This window comes from Plectropomus leopardus, chromosome 10, assembly GCF_026936395.1.
Source record: "Plectropomus leopardus strain MGB_pleo_1.0 chromosome 10, ASM2693639v1, whole genome shotgun sequence".
In the NCBI taxonomy this organism is placed as follows: Eukaryota; Metazoa; Chordata; class Actinopteri; order Perciformes; family Serranidae; genus Plectropomus; species Plectropomus leopardus.
In genome coordinates this window covers 33,430,531-33,445,327 of record NC_142185.1, presented here as the reverse complement: position 1 = coordinate 33,445,327, position 14,797 = coordinate 33,430,531, and the positions used below count along the sequence as shown (strand labels likewise).

Here is a 14,797-nt window from a genome sequence, read left to right as displayed (position 1 = left end):
GTATTCTCCAGATAAGCAAGAAGTCAAACATTGTATTTTTGTACTATAATAATTTAGCTTAAATAGTTTTATACCATTTCGTTTCCCTGTTTTTCTGTAAAGTGCAGTACGTGCGGTGGGCGTTTAGCTTAGCTGGTGGAAAGTGTGTCACCTGAGACGCCGTCCAAGCTGCTGACAACTGCTGAAGACCAACAAACTACGAAAGCATTTGTGTTTTTTTATCGAGACATCACTGCGTTTTCAGCCAGGATAATGCCACCAAAAGCAGGTATACGTTTCCTAACCACTGAGGGGCTGCTTGGTCACTTGTTGACGCGCTTGCCCAGCTTCCAACTGCTGTTCATGTGGTGAAAACAAAAGTCACACTTCTTCTTCTTCTTCTTCTTCTCTCTGAAGCAGTTTATTTCTCACCATTGAGGTCTTCAATGAAACGTGCAAGAACTCGGTGTCCATACAAGGAACAACTTTTCATGACAACGATGAGCAGGACATGACCCGGCGTTGCAGTCAAAAAACTGTTTGTGTTTAGCAACACCTGTCACTGAACGATGGTGCCTATGCTGACAGCCATTACACAGCAGGGACCCCTACAGGACAGGTAACATCCTACATGCATTTTACATTAGGAATGGCTCCCCGACATTTCAACAAAAGCCAGAGACTGTATCACATTAAGTTGCTGTGAGCTGTCAATTCACCACTTTTAAGAAGAGAGAAGATAATGTCTCAGAGCTTTACGGTGCAAAGCCTTTTTTCCTCCCTGCCGCTGCTTCACATCCGCTGCAACTTGCACCAAAGAGTGTCATGAAAGTCAAGAGCGCTCACTCCACAGCAGAGGCCGAAACGTCTCCAGTAGTAGCCTACACTGCATAGCATAATGACGAGGAAAAAATAAAAAATAAAAACGACTGCTTGGTTTGAAGAAATCTCGGTCTCCAGCTAAAGATCCAAATCTCCAGCTTCCAATGGGCAGCCCAACCACACGTTAACAGCTGATGAAACATAAAATGTCAGTGTATCTGCTACAAAATAACACACTGATGTATCTGCAGAAATCTACAATGCCAACATTTATTCTGACAGTTTGGGGTGCACACACACAACCGTGGTCAATATCAGACTTAATCGAAGTCTGCGTGTCTGCGTTTTCATGTTTAATTGATGAAGCAGCAAGGCATGTAATTACCCAGTGATCACAGTGGAAAACAAGCTTTGATAAAAATAGCCATTATCTCAATAACAGCATGTGTTTGTGTGTGTCTCTGTGTGTGTGTAAGTGTGTGTGTGTGTAGCTTTCAGTCACAGCACCGCAGGCCTCTGGTATTGACTGATGGAGGCTTACAGATCTCACTCAACTTGGGGACCACATCCAAAAAAACAGAGCTAACCTTCAGAGCGACAGGTGGATGCACACTCCACACACACACACACACACACACACACACACACACACACACACACACACCCACCCACACACACACCCACACACACACACACACACACACACACAGATACCAGATCAAACTATACCACATCTCTTTCAACATCCATGCTGCAGCGCGGTGATTACAATCCAAAGTGACAGTTTAAAGTTCTGATCTTCAATCAGGATGTTTTGGCGTTTATGAAGCTCCGACTGTGTGATGTCTGTTTTTGCCTCAGAGGGAGAAGAAATGAAGCGCTCCCTTCATCACCGCTGCACGATGAATGAATGAATGAGAGTCTCAAGCTAGAAGAAGAGAGACAGAGAGTAACAGAAAGAGACAGCGTGTGATATAATGACTAATCTTTATATTTAGCTTTGTGGGAGGAAAAGCTAAAGCACACTGCTGACATTTAAGTGACGCAGAGAAATAACAAGTCAGTGTTTTCGGGATGAGGCCACGCGCCCGAGGCGGAGCGCCCTGACGCGCCGTTTCAAATCAAAAGAACATCCTCCATATTTACTGTTTCTAAAGGCTTTCAATATCCGCAACAGAGCGAATACATTCATTAAAACTGAGATACACCAAAAACTGTCACTCAGTTCGTTAATCCCTCCACTTTCATCATTCAGTCATCATCGTCTGTGGCTGCTCAAGTTTTCGTTCATGCTTTTTTTTTCAGAGGGAGCCAGAATGGAGTTTTTATTCCCACATTACAAAGTTCTTTCTTACTTTGTAAAGATATCTCAAATATCTCAGCGTAGAAACACAAGTGCCTCATGGATTATTTAATGATACTATAGATTTATGAGCAGCGTTCATAAATATTTCACCAATAAAATTTCCATGACTTTTCATTGACTTTCAGGCAAACTTTTAAGACCACACATTCTCTGAAGCACCATCGATACTTCTTATCGGTTCTTTTTTTGTTACTATATGACAGCTCCTTTCATTATATATTACTTTCAAAAATAATCAAATCAGAACAGATTACCACTGAACATGAAAACATAACTATGGGACTGTTCGTTATGTATGACGGGCGGAGGTGGTGATGGTGTAAAAAGTAGGAGGCATGTCAAATCATTTTTTAAGCACTGGGGAGGGAATTTTTATTTTAGCTTAGGGGAGGGGCATCATCTTTAAATGACTGGATTTTAAATTCATTTTACAGTTTATTTTTAAAGAAAATATGCCTTTGAACACATGTTTTCTTGGGAAAAGGCTTTTTTCCCCTTTTTTGTCATTTTAAAGAAAACCTTTTGGCTTTTTTTAAAAGACAATTGTTGATTATTTTTCTTTAATAACGTTTATTTGTCTTTAGAACTTTTTGGTGATTTTTAAAAACAAACATTTTGGTAATTTTAATTTTTTTCTTTTTTCTTTCTTTTAACTTTGTTGATGACTTTATTTTCATGAAATATTTCTGACAATTTTTTTTTCTTTAAATATTTTTGGTGACGTTTTTGTCTTTAAAAATTGTTGGTGATTTTTTCAAAAAGCATGCCTTCCTAAGCCTTGGGCCCACAGATTTTAAAGGCATGTGGACTTCAATGAGATAAAAACACGCTGAAATAGCGACGGATACAGCTATAGTCTGAAAATGGGGTTACCCCGTAGTTTTGTTACCTAACAACAGTCGCTGTGGTAATGATTTATCATCAGACAGTACTTTTAACAATATTTAAGAAGAGTTACATAAAACAGCTGTCATGAATGTTGAAATTAGCTATAGAGCCCAAAATTGTTTTGTTGTCAGTACCAGGCTGTAAACATGTTTATTTCTGCTGTGAAGTTTGGGCGTTATAACGTCTTTGAGCCAGACTCTAGTGGCCATTAGAGGAACAGCAACAGCCCAAAACTGACTGAACAGTTGACAGCGTGTGCTCTGTATCTGGCTCTAATTAGGCTACTTTGCAGGGCCAATGTTTGTGCTCAGTCTATACGAACACGAACCTACACACACACACACACACACACACACACACACACACACACACACACACACACACACACACACACACACACACACACACACTTGCCCCCAGGGTGTTTTCATTTGTCCCTTGTCATTTCTGCGGGGGATCGTAATGACATCGGCAACAACAACACCTACATCAACAAAACATCAACAGTCTGCTCACATTCATATCCATATGCTCACACACACACACACACACACACACACACACACACACACACACACACACACACACACACACACACACACACACACACACACACACACACACACACACACACACACACACACACACACACACACACACACCCTCGGTCTGACCTCATTCCTACAATCTGTCTCCTGGGAGGAAAAAAAAAAGAGGTGGAAAATAAAAAAAGATGACATCGGGTGAAATGAAGGGAAGCAGCTCGTGCGGAGATGAATTCAGCCGAGGAGGTGAAAAGGAGTGTAAGAGGGAGAATACATGATAAAAGCCCGACTGAACAGAGGAGGAGGAGAGCTGCAGGTGATTGAAGACGAAGATAAGCAGACAGAGAGATGGATAGAGGAGATAGAGGTATCATTGTCATCCCAGGGGTGGCGTTCATAAACAAAAGGAGGGTAATAAGGTAGGAGAGGATTTGCTGGGCAGCAGATGGCTTCGTGAGTCACTCCCGTCCCCGGGAATGAAGGGAGACGGGAGATAAGAGACGCTGAGGGTGGACGGGAAAAGAGAAACCGAGACTGACGACAGAGGCCGAGAGAGAAAAATCATTCATTTATCCCATCAAAGCTCTTCTGCATCTCTGTAAACCAGCCTGTCACTCACAAACTGAATAAACAGATTCTGCCGTGTTTTATTTACCTGCCGGGTCACAGGAAGCTGCCCCGCATGAATCCGACCCACCACCAGGAAAAGTGAATAAAAAAGGAAAGTGTTTCCTTGAAACCTAAGCACCTCTTTACAGAACAAGTTTGTTTTCTGCAAACCACTGATACATTTTATTTGTACATTATTATGTAGCATATGCTGAACTTTACGTGTGGTTAGGCTTTGACACAAAAAGCACTTGGTTGTAGTTGGATCCTGCTTTGGCTTAAATATCTGCTTTTCTTTGCACAATCCTGGCTAGAAATGCAGAGAAAAACAACTGATTTTCTCGACAGGAAACACTGCAATGTTTCAGTAAGAAAGAAAAACTTTTGGAAATGCAGAAATGTTTCGGGGGGAAAAAATACAGCTTTTTGTGACAGTATCTCAGTAGGAAACACAGTCTCTGTTAAAACAAAAAACTAAATAAAAACTGATTTTCGTGGCACTATCTCAACAGGAGATGCAGTGATGTCTCACTAAAAAACAAAGAGACAAAAATGGCACGATCCTTGCAGGAAATACACGTTTCAGAGAAAACTGCCAGTTTTTGTGGCCCTATGGCTGCAGGAAATGCAGCAATGTCTCCATAAAAACATTTTTTGGGGCGAGTTTGTGCCCCACAGGCTGAGGCTTTCAACAATGCACTTGTGGTTAGGTTTTAGCGCAAAACTTGGTTATGGTTAAAATATGATGCCTTGGCTTAAAAATCTTGGCTAAGAATGCAGAGATGTAAAAAACCACCACTTTTCGAGGGTACTGTCTGACAGAAAAGGCAGCGAGGTATCATTTATACATCTAATTATGGTGATTTTAAATACAGATCTCTCAAATTTTTCCCCTAGCTTTTTAAAACTAAATTTTCTAAAATTTTCTCATAGGACATTTTTGTTGGAGCAAAGGCAAGTTGCTTTTGAAAGAAATCAAACCAATTTGCCTTAAGGATTTAAATACTTAAGGAAAGGAGTCTAAAAGCAGCACAAGAAAAGTGATATCGATCCAAGTTTCAAAGGGTTAAATATGAAGATAATTCCCGGGATACTGAGGTGAAAAGTAAAGAATCAGGGAAGAAAAGCATTGTTTTTGTATGTGTACCAAAATTTTGGTTATGTGTTGGGACTAAAATGAGTAATTCTGACATTATGAGAACCGTAAAGGAGATGCACACAACTGCAGGCTGTAAATTACACTTACAGGTATGCACATCATGTAAATACACACACACACACACACACACATCAGAGCTTTTATACAGCCTCCCGGTGTTGATGCCTCTAAGTCAGGTTATGGTAAACTGTGGTGACAGTTGATCAATGGCTCCTCTTCCTCCTCTTCCCAGTCCCAGCGCCTCACCACCACCACTCTCCCTCCCCTCCACGCTGCTATCATCACATCCCTCCAGCTCTACCCTTTCATCACTCTCATCCCTTCTTCTCGCACAGCCCCTGCTCTCCCCTTTTCCCCTCATCGCTGAAATCTCTCCTCTCCCCCCCACACACAGTTTAAGCCAATTACAAGCGTGTCCTTGGCTTCTGGAGGAGAAAGAAGAAGGGGTTTTTCCTGCTCTCCTCTCGCCTCTTTTATTCCCCTCCCGTCCTCCTCCTCCTCCTCGTTTTCTCGCTCTCGGTGTGAGTCATCTGAAAATGCCTTCAGCAGATACAGATCCTTATAGGCGTCTGCAGCAGCCGGGCAGTCGATAACCGGGCAGGCCATCATGTATCTGTGATGGATCCTCGTTAAAGCTGACAATGAGCTGACAAGAAAGGCCTTTTTGAAAACGCAGATGCCCCCGCAGCAAGGTCAGGGGGCAGCATTGATCCGGAGGAGGGAGGCGACAGAGAGAACACGGGGCTGAATTTAAAAACAATTGATTTAGTATTGAAGTGATGTTCATTTAATAGAGTCCAAGATTCTGCTCTCAGTGATACGACCACAAATTATTATTATCATTATTTGACTTTTTGGAGGGAGTTGTGATTCTGAGTGTAGCAGCGCAGTCACCAGAAAACGTTTGAACGTTTCTGTAAATCACAACATGTTGCATTTGTTCATTTCATACGATCATATCAACATTTCTAAAGTGTAGCTGACTCTGTCATGTGGAGGTGGAGGGGATGGGGGATGACACCTAGGTGAGTTGCGGACCATTGCAGACCACTGTTCATGACCAAAAAAACGACAAAAGTCGCCCGTCCGTATCTGTGAGCTCTAAGAAAATGTGCACAAATACGGAAACAATGAACGCAGAGCACTGACAGAAGGATCCGTCTGTCTCTGAATGTAACGGTGAGCAGAAATGAGCTCCTGGTGCTGATTAACTGGCAGAAGTGGAGTTTGAAACGCCCTGAAAGCACCTGCACAATGTACTTTAGGCCATGCGCTGTTTTTTAAAATACAGCTTCAAGTGTGAAATGTCAGCGAGCAGCAGCACGGTTGCCTGAAGTGAATATAATCTTTTGATTTACAGCTAGATCGACACCCGTTTTCTTTTGCAGCATTCTAGCACCTTTGACAAACTTTTACACCTTTGAAACCTGAGCAGATCAATTTAATTTCTTCAAAACACTTGGGAAACGCTTGGCAAGAGATAACCCGAAAAATAAGAAAAAAAAAAACTGGGAAGAGGTGACAAGAAAATTGGCTAAAAATGTGTTAAAAATCAGATAATTGGGCGAGGGGGGAGAAAAATATTAGATATTATAAAAATATTCAGAAATCTATACTTTTTACTTTTAGTAATTATAATTATTTAATTACTTTTTTTCTTTTTTGTGATTTTTTAAAAGTAATTTCCTTGTTTTTTTTTGTTTGTTTGACTGTTTTTTCCAATTGCCAGGCTATTTTCTTGAAAAAAAACCAAACAAACAAACAAAAAAAACATCAAATTTATTTCTAACTTTGGGCAACTTCTTGTGATTTAACCCTCTGAAGTCTGGAGTGACATTTCTTTTCTTCTGCTGCTTTCAGACACCTTTCACAAACACTTAAACTTTTGAACTTTGGGGCAAAAGCCAATCAGCAACTCAGTAAGAAATGTTCCAAAAATTCCAAGAATTTATTCGATTTAGAAAATTATCTTTAAAAAGCTGGGCGGGAAAAGAAAAAGCTAAGAAAAAACTATATGTGTAGCTTGTTAAAGTAATTACATATTTAAAATTATGTTATGGATTTTTTTGTGAATTTTTTCTGGTCTTTTCAGGGGGCACTTTTACTACAATATTTTTTTTTACTTAATTTTTAAAAATAACTTAAAGGTAATTTTCTTGTAGTTTTTACTGTTTTCTTGCTTTTTTTGGAGTAATTTATTCCATTGCCTTCTTTTGTTTTTAAAAGAAATCAAGCCACTTTGCTCATGTTTTAAAGGGTAATATCAGGAACCATGTGATTAAAAAAAGTACAGAACATAAACAACTCGATCAACTTTCAGTGGATTTTTATGCTCAATGGTGAGAGCAGAGTACCGAGGTCTTTGTTCTTTTTGAGCAGCATTCATGCACATCTCCAGCTGTGACCGGGAGAAACGTGTCTGTCTTCAACTCTTCAAAACGTCGCCACCACAGAGAGCGAACAGAGGAAGACAAAAATGACGACAAAGAACAAAAAAGGAAGAAGATTAGGAAGAGATGTTTTGGCTCATATCAGGGAAGCCTCGCGCACTGTCCGTCTGTCTGCTCCGAGCCATCAAAACCGTCTCCGCTCTGAAAATCAAACCTGACATCCCACACTGGGCGCCACTTTAAATTCTGCCCGACACTTTACAGAAGACAGACGCTCCAGTTACAGCCGAGACGTTTCTGCAGGCCGACTCTGAACAATTGTCGCTAAAAGAATTCATAATTTTCACTAAAATAAAAGCAAAGGACAAAGTAAAGTGCCATTTAATTTGCTGCTGAGGAGCCGGCTGCACTGGAATGTGTCTTTTTTATTAATAGCAGATGGAAATTCCTAATTAGTAACCGCGGGAAGCCTTTTGGTCGTCCTGACCGGTGGGTACAGAGACATGATTAGCCTCGCGTGAACCGTCTAAAGTCCCCAGTCCAGACCTCTCCCCCAACAATCCCCAGCATCAACATCACTATGCAAACCTGCCTGTGTCAACTCAATTTATTTTCCAATTTCCCACCGGGTGAAAGAGTGCCTCTCACTCACTCTCCCTGTCTGCCATCTATCACTCTACAAGTCTCTGTCCTCTGCTCCTCCTCTCTTTTCTCTCTGTCCTCTCCCCTCTGCTTTTATTTGTCTGTCGTCCTCCACGTGACGGACAGGTGAGCCCGGACGAGCAGACAGGAGCCGACTATTTATAGTTTGTGTTAGAGATGAAACAATCAGTGGATTAATTGAGCGGTGGATCGGCTGCATTCAGCAGACAGCAATCTAAACGGAAACGATTAAGCTGTTAAAAGCTCCGGCGATCAATATATTTATATAAACAGTGAATCAAATGACTGATGAGAAATCGCTCTCTGGAGCTGCTTTTTGAGCCTCTCATAGCTCTGACTTTGTTTCTGTGAGGTTTATTTACTCATCACCTTCATCTTCCTGCAAACAAGCTCTGATAAACCACCGTACACCACCTGCCCACCACCGGAAAGTACACACAGTTAGCCACTAGCTGGCAGCGGCGTAGACTCGAGTCGATATCTGATGACTTGGGACTTGACAAAAATCCAAAAAAGACAACTCAACTTGGATTTGGACTTCAGCCCTTTGAAACCTGAGCAAATTGGCTCGACTTCTTTCAAAAACATTGGACAAAAAGGAATAAGCAACTTCACACGAAATGGCCCCGACACTTTGCAAGAAATTAGTTGAAAACGTAACACAAAAATTTCCAGAAAATAAGCACAAAAAACAAAAAGCGACGTAATAAGATTTTAACGATTTTAAATATATAATCATAAGAATGATACGTGTAGTTTTGGGGATTTTTTCCCCTTTTTGGATAATATATAATAAGCCCCTGCTAATTTTTAAGTAAGTAAGTTCTTGCCAAGTTGCTCAGTACTTTTTTCTAGGCTTTTAGCACATTTCAGAATTTGAGGATGTTTCTAGGACTTTAAGACATTTCTAGGATTTTAGCAAATTTTTAGGATTGTAGGAGGTATCTAGGACTTTAGGACTTTATTTTATTACTTTATACTATTACTTTATATTATTATAGAATATTTCTAGGATTTTCGGACATTCCTATAGGATTTTATGACATTTCCGGGATTTTAGGATACTTCTAGGATTGTAACACATTTCTAGGATTTTGGGATGTTTTCTAAGATTTTAGAACGTTTTTGAAATTTCAGGAAGTTTCTAGGATTTTAGAGCTTTTCTTGGATTTTAGGTCATGTCTAGGATTGTAGGACATGTATTGGATTTTAGGATGTTTCTCAGATTTTTGGCCATTTCTGGGCTTTTAGAATGTTTCAAGGATTTTAGCACATTTTTAGGATTTTCAGACATCTGTCCCCACTGACACATTTTTTGATAAACAAACTGTATTTTGATGCTGTTTTTGCACTCTAGCACCTTATACTGAAAGTACAAAGTTATTTCCGATTGTGAATTCCTTTATTTTTATTGTGAATTAAAAAATGGTTGGTGGGGTCACCTGGCACCTTATCAGGGGTCAGATTTTGCCCGCAGGCCGTACATTGAGTATCACTGCTGTAGATCAATAAAAAATGTGAAAAACATTGTTATTCATATCATTATATTGACTGGAGCCATATGACCCAGCCCTGGCTGCACCTCTGCTTTACATAATGAGGCCGGTTGATATTCATGCTGCTCTGAGAACATTAACTCAAGAGGGCCGTCCGGCTGCAGAGGAGCACATCGACCAGCCAGGAATTTATCAGCCACACCAATTAATCTTGAGGGATGCGGGTGGTGACTCCGCATGTGTGTGTGCCTCTCTCTAAGCGAGCCTCTGAGAGAGAAATGGGGCGAGACTACAGGCTTATATTGAAGCTATCTTTCCGCTGATCGCCCCTGATACACACTCGCACACAGGCAGACGGACCACATACAGATTTCAGAGAGTCAGCCAGGCATGAGGAGAAGCTCCTCACATTGCCTCTAATACCTGCAGATCATGTAACATTCAGAGATGGCTGAGCATTTACACCAGGTTGGATCTATTTATTCTTCTGGGCGAGACTTTCACATTCTGAGTGATATCTGCAGGTTAAGCGAGCATGCAAACAGGCTTTAAAACGCTTGATATGAGGCTCTCTATAGAAGCTTGTAAAACTCAAAAGAGCCTAAAAGAGCTATCTATATCCATGCAAAGCATCACATTACACCTGCTGTCATCCCCTGACTTCCCTCCATACAAGGCTACATGAATTATTGAGCGATCCCGGCTTTGTCAACTACTACACCTCCGACTGAACAGAATAAACAGCTTGCTTTCACCATTCATAAAAACACAAGATCCATGCATCCCGGAGCTGGAGCAGAGGGTGATTTCAGTGCGTTATACAACGCGGTGATGAATACATGCAGTCCTGTCACTCACAAAGCAGAGCACATGCTTCCTCTTTATCTCTAGTTTTTCCACCAGCAACAACTGCGCTCTCTCTGCAGCTTTTTTTCCTTCACAGAGGCTGAAAACTCCTCGACACGAGCGCATAAAAGCCAAAAAATTCAAAGTAATATTTGCAGGTTTGTGTACTCACCTTTGTTATAGTAGGAGAGTGTGTTTGTTGGTGGGTGTGTGTGTTATGAGCTCCGCAGCGCAGCAGGCAGCCTCTCCTCTCCTCTCCGTCTCGCTCCCACTGCGAGCTGGAGTAGAGTGTGTGAGAGAGAGAGAGAGTGTGTGTGTGTGTGTGTGTGTGTGTGTGTGTGCCCTCTCACTGGCTATTGTTACAGAGGAAGGGAGCCAAACTGAGCATGCTCCAATGTGAACAGCCCTTGTGGTTGGCATGGAAACCAGAAAGCGGCTGTCGCTCTCGAGTTGTGAGGTGCTCTCTGTTACACACAGGGAGCAAAGTGCAGGCAGGTGCTGCTGCCGCGTCATCATTGGCCCAACGTTTGATTAATCCTTAATTCTCCTTGGTTTCGTTCTCGCCAGTCGGGATGAGGCGACAGCTGTGACAGCTGCTCGGACAGAACAGCGACCTGGATCCCAGACAGGAGTTCACACGGTGTCCTGGATACACAGTAATCCAGCACAGTCCAGAGTCCTCAGCAAAACACCTGACGTTTCACCTGGGAAAACCCTCAAATGTGATCAATGACAAGAGACACTAAAGCTGTCCTGCTGTGATCACGTAGTAGCCCCATATCATCTCTCAAAAATTTCAAAATAAAGTAGTGATGAACCTTGAATGCGGAGATGTTGTTTCTAAATTAATAATTTAGGTTTTTTAAGTGTCTTTCTGGGCTTTTTATTCCCTCATTACTGAGTCAACGGCAGAAAGATGACGGCAAAAAAAGAGATCCCTTAACTTTGTTAAAGTACTTATTCTTCACTCTTAGAGATTAAAGTGCTTTACAGAACCATAAAGGTTCTTCAGCTTGTCCCCATAGGAGAACCTTTTTTGGTTCATGCCTCGTAGAACCTTTCATAAAGATTCCACCTAGAACAGTTTCAGAGGGTTCCACCAAGAACCCAACATCAAGGAATTTACCAAGAAACATCTGTAAAAGGTTTCATGCAGAGCCCGCTAAATTATGTTCTACAGAGAACCCTTCTATGGTGTAATGTGTGATGTGTAATGGTGCTTTCCCCACATTTTCAGCCTCTAACAAGAACCCACCCAATGGTTTCTACCAAGAAACCTTAAATTTTTCAAGGGTTTCATTTAAAACTCATCCAGGGGGTTTTATCGAGAAGTCTTGGGTAATCCGAGGGTTTTCTGCTAAAACCCCAACGGGAATTCTACCGAGAGCCCTTTATATTCCTAGTGTTTCATACAGAACCCACCAAGGGGGTTTATCTGAGAGCCCTTTAATATTCCAAGGGTTTCATCTACAGACAACCTAGGAAGCTCTACTGAGAACCCATATACATTTACAATTCATGGTTTTATCTAGAATCCCAAGGGGGTTCTACCAAAAACCCTTTTGATTCCAAGTGTTTTTATTTTCAATCCACAAAGCTGGTTCTATCGATAACCATTTAATATTCCAAGGGTTTCATCCAAAAGCAGTTTTGTGTCCCAAGAGTTTAATCTAGAGCTCATCCAAAGGATTCCATCGAGAACAGTACTATATCCTAATCCCTTCTTCTAGAATCCCTCCAAGGAGTTCTATCAAGAACTCTTTTATGTTCCAAGGATTTCATCTACCTGGGGGATTCTACCAAAAATCCCTAATTTCCCAAATGTGCTTCATCTAGAACCCAAATAGGGGTCTACTGAGAAGCTACTGATATTCCAAAGGTTTCATCTTGGGCCCTAAGGCGGATTTTACCTAAAACCCTTTAGATTCCAAGTGCTTCATCTTAAATCCACACAGGGGTTTCTATTGATTACCATTTCATAGTTCAAGTTTAATCTAGAATCTAACCAGAGAGTTCATCTGAGAACCCTTTTTGATTCCAAAGATTAAATCCAGACCCCAACCATTAGGTTCTACTGAGGAACACTTAAATATTCCAAGGGTTTCATCTAAAAGCAGTTTTGCATTCCAATAGCTATATCCTGATTCTTTCATCTAGAACCCCTCCAGGTAGTTCTATCAAGAACCCTTTTAAATTCTGAGGGTTTCATCTATAACCCCAGAGGATACTACCAAAAATCCTGAATATTCCAAGTGCCTCAACTAGAACTCATACAGGGGGTTCAATGAAGAACCATTTTATGTTCCAATATGACAACCTTATGATAAATGATGTCATCCTGTCAGAACATCAGAAAACGCTGATTTGTCATTTCGGAGAGAAGGACATTCGGTGTTCTCTGTTTGATTTGGAGGACTTGTGAATATCATCACATATGAGGTGCTGCAAATGTGTCCATACTGCACCACTGACCGTTGTTTACTTCAGATATGAGCGTTATTGCCTGTGACGGTCGGCATCATGCATCAGGACTCTGCAGAGAATAATTTCATTAGAAGAAGAAAATGACTGACACCCGTCGATATGTTTTCTTCTCCCATCGTGAATTATGAAAACTACTGGAGCACTTAGCTTCACTTTTCACCAGGGTGGTTTTAATATGACTGTATCTCAATAAAATCCCATTTACCTCATTAAAATGCACATTTTTTTACGCAGCTGGATGCTCAGAGTCTAATCAGATCTTCTGCTCGGTCAGAGGAACATGTGTCGCAAGAATTAACAATTTTAACAGGCATCAAACACAAGTCGTCAACGTTGCATAAGTTCCTCGCAGACCATCGCTCGGGCTCTGCTCTCAGGTTATTTGTCCCCTGCTGCACTGTGTTGGTGTGTGGCATTTGTTGGGCATATGCAGAGGGTCCCCGGGGGCATCCCACAACCCTGACTTCCCATGGGAATAACAGTCACGAAAAGCACCATGCGGCCATCAGCCAGACGGCTCGTGGTGTGTTTGTGTCTCTGAAGCAAGAGTACAAACAGAGCTGCAGATTACTGTCAATAGAAACAAAGCAATAACAGAAAATATGGGTCACTTCCAGCACGATTTTACTGCCAATATTACACCAAAGCCTTTTTTTGTTTCTTACATCCATACAAACCGAAAACAATACTTTCTTCACTCTGCTTATTTTGATCCAACTCCAATATCAAAACAAAGACAGATATCAGGTGTTGGTGGAGCCATTTTCAATTTAGCCCAATCACTCTGGCCCCTGATAGGGTGCTGGGTGGCCCCCCAACCATTTTCTAATACACAATAAAAATAAACTGATTCATACTGGGACATGTTGTTGTACTTTTAGTATACTTAAGGTGTCAGAGTGCATAAAACAGCATCAAAACAGAGCTTGTTTAGCAAAAAAGGTGCCAGTGGAGGATCCCCCCACCAACCCCCAAAAGAGGCCTCAGCTAAGCCTTTAATGTCCTAAAATTCTAGAAATGTCTTAAAATCCTAATATTTTCTGAAAATGCTAGACATGTCCTAAAATGCTCGGAGTGTCCTGTAATCTTAGTAATGCCCTGTAATCCAAGAAATAGCCTAAGATGCTAGAAATGTCCTAAATATCCAAAATGTCCTAAAAGGTCCTTAAAAACGAGAAATGCCCTAAAAATCTGAGAAATGTCCTAAAATCCAAGAAACATCCTAAAATCCAAGAAACAACTCTAATATCATAGAAAGGTCCTAAAATCCTATAGATTTCCCAAAATTTGAGAAATATCCTAAAATCCTAGACGTGTCCTAAAATATGAGAAATGTCCTAAAATCCAAGACATGTCCTAAAATATGAGAAATGTCCTAAAATCTTAGAAATGTCCTAAAATCCTAGAAACATCCTAGTGGACACTTACCATATCCTTGTTTGATGTGCAGGCATGTCAAAAAATTATATAGGTATTTCTGCAGATTTTCAAATTTATACCTAAATCTCCTTGAGGTTATGACTACCGTACCATAATTTTCCTCAAAATAC

At 41.0% G+C, this 14,797-nt stretch overlaps 1 protein-coding gene across 3 annotated transcripts in view; it reads right to left on the bottom strand.

Moving 5' to 3' along the window:
* arhgef49 (Rho guanine nucleotide exchange factor 49) overlaps positions 1–14,797 on the bottom strand; it is a 73,275-nt gene that overhangs the window by 39,370 nt on the left and 19,108 nt on the right. Inside the window, exon 1 of one of the 3 annotated variants that reach the window (XM_088083665.1) lies at positions 10,936–11,039. The exons of the other annotated variants lie outside the window; for them this stretch is intronic. The gene's annotated coding sequence lies outside the window, so the exon portion shown is untranslated. Of the gene's footprint in view, positions 1–10,935; positions 11,040–14,797 lie in introns of those variants that run through there. 3 annotated transcript variants of the gene reach the window in all.